Source organism: Talpa occidentalis, unplaced genomic scaffold (genome assembly GCF_014898055.3).
Source record: "Talpa occidentalis isolate TD23 unplaced genomic scaffold, MPIMG_talOcc4v2.1 talOcc4.12, whole genome shotgun sequence".
Taxonomy (NCBI): domain Eukaryota; kingdom Metazoa; phylum Chordata; class Mammalia; order Eulipotyphla; family Talpidae; genus Talpa; species Talpa occidentalis.
In genome coordinates this window covers 83,535,014-83,537,235 of record NW_023601212.1, presented here as the reverse complement: position 1 = coordinate 83,537,235, position 2,222 = coordinate 83,535,014, and the positions used below count along the sequence as shown (strand labels likewise).

Sequence of the window (2,222 nt, the reverse complement as noted above, 5' to 3'; positions counted from 1 at the left end):
AGGACAGAGATCTCAGAAAGTCATCCCTGTGGCTGTGCCAGGGTGCCGCTTTGAGAGACTGTCCCAGCCACAGTGTAAGGGAAGGGCACCTCAAACAGCTGGGTGGTCTCCCTGAGTGGAGGTACCAGAAGGGTGGGAGGTGAGGATCTGGAGCTCACACTGAAAGGGATAAATCCTCTAACGGGGAGCAGAGGACACATCACACCAGAGAAGTTGGGTTGAATGCTCAGCATGTCGAATGCAGTCACATGAACTCCAGGCTAACAGCCACTCTGGCCTTTGACCACCCCCCCTCAAAAAAAAAAAAAAAAAAAAAGCTTAAAAGCAGCTCGAGTATCAAACTGGTTCCATGCAACTTCCATGCATCCCAGCACAAAGCTAGGAAAAGAAATTCCTTGTATTTAAAGGAATACAAGAAATAACAGCCCCCAACACCATAAAAGTCATAAAGTCCAGCTTTCAGTAAAACAAGGAGACATGCAAAAAAGCAGAAAAATGCTTCATGTAATGAGAAAAATCAGTCAATAGAAAGAGACCAAGAAATGACAGATAAAGGAATTAGCAAACGAAGGTATTAAAATAACCTTTATAAACATGCGCCAGGTGTTCAAGAAGAGTGGAGAATGGAAAGACGGGGTGACAGAACCGCCGCCAACTTGGGGGTTCTGTGCTGAAGGTTTTGGGGATTCAATCTGGGGACTTGCGCCTAGGAAGACCGGGCTCGCTCCCCAAACAGCCGAGCCGCAGGCGGGGGGCCACCGGGATGTGCAGTGAGAGGGACGGGCGGGTGGAGACCGGGGCGCGGCTCCCCCCGGGGCGCGGCCTCGCGTGCAGCACCCCGGGCCGCACAGGCGGGTGGGGTCGCGTGACTCGGTTCCGCGCGATGGGCCGCGGAGCGAGGCGCCGGCTCGAGGACGCGTCCCGAGCCCCAAGGGCCCACCCTGGCCAGCGGCGTCTGAATCTAACGGTCCTTAGGAAGCTGAGGCCGGTAACCGAAAGACACCGCGGGCCTGCGGGAGAGGCCGGGCCCGGGCGGCGGGCGGCGGGGACTGGGGAGGGGCGAGGGCCGAGGGGGCGCGGCGTGGGGACCGCGAACCTGCCGCGCAGAAGGTGGGGGGCAGAGGGCGCGGGGGGACGGCAGGCGGGGCCTGGGCCGGGCGGGCCTCTGCCCTCACGGTGCCCGCCCGCTGCCCGCCAGCTGCCCTGCTCGCTCGGCCATGCGGCGCCCGCTGTTCCTGCTGCTGCTGCTGCTCCCAGGCGCCCTCGTCCCGGCCACCTCGGCGGCTCCCGTCCAGGAATCCGAAATGCAAGACAGCCTTCGGCGCCCGCCTCGAGGTTGCAGCCGCCCAGAGCTGCGGGAGGGGCGGTGGTTGGGGGGACAGGACGGAGAGCAGGCGCGGGCCAGGTGGGAAGAGAGGATGGTGGAGAGGCAGAGAGAGGGGGAGACAGGCAGAGACAGGCAGGGGCCCAAAGTGCGGAGACGGGGAGATACAGCAGGGCAGAGGCGGGGCCGGAGTGAGGAGATGGTGGGACACTATAGAGACAGGGTGGAGGGACAGGGACCCGGATAAGAAGGGGACAAAATGGGAGGGGATGGGCTGGTTTGTCAGAGCGCGGCAAGGCAGGGATTAGGAGGCTTGGGACCCAGCCTGGAGGGGCAACTCACAGACCACCTGCTCGGAGCCTCCTGGCACTTGCTGTAGGTCGGAGACAGCGACCTCTCTACCCAGGGCTCTTCCCGGTGCTCTTCTGTGTCCCCTTAGGGTGCCACAGCACATAGGACCAGAGGCGCTTTCTAGCTGGCACCGGAAGTCCCTCCCAGAGGAGCCCAACTTTTCCCTTTCTCCAGGTGCCCCAGCTGGAGGAGACAGGGGGCTGTTGGCAGCCTCAGATCCATCCCCTCATTCTGGCTGTCCTCCGGGGTTATGAGGGGCTGCCTGGAAGACACTGGAGGATGGCCTGCAGCTCCCTGAGACGCTCGGATGACCACAGGCCATCTGTGGCAGGCTCCTCAAGGGGCCTGCGAGGAGGGGCCCCTCTGACCCAATAGTCCGCCCCCAAGACTCACTTCTTATCCCTTTCCAGACTCAGGAGCTGCAGGAGCTGGGGGAGAGCATCAGAGCATTGGCAGGGGAGAAACGTGTATGCTTACCAGACCCCACCCCAGCTCCAACTGGAAATAAAGTTCTTTCTTACACCTACTGTGCTGTTTCCTTTTGGGG

General features: G+C 61.1%; 1 long non-coding RNA gene across 2 annotated transcripts; it reads left to right on the top strand.

Moving 5' to 3' along the window:
* Positions 1-897: 897 nt before the first annotated feature.
* On the top strand, positions 898-2,215 carry LOC119241674 (uncharacterized). Of its 2 annotated transcripts, none has more exons than XR_005124355.2 (3): positions 898-988; positions 1,199-1,335; positions 1,850-2,215. It is a non-coding gene; the product is annotated as an uncharacterized LOC119241674 (long non-coding RNA). The 2 variants fall into 2 exon arrangements; XR_005124356.2 differs by lacking the exon at positions 898-988 and adding an exon at positions 1,076-1,110.
* Positions 2,216-2,222: the final 7 nt, after the last annotated feature.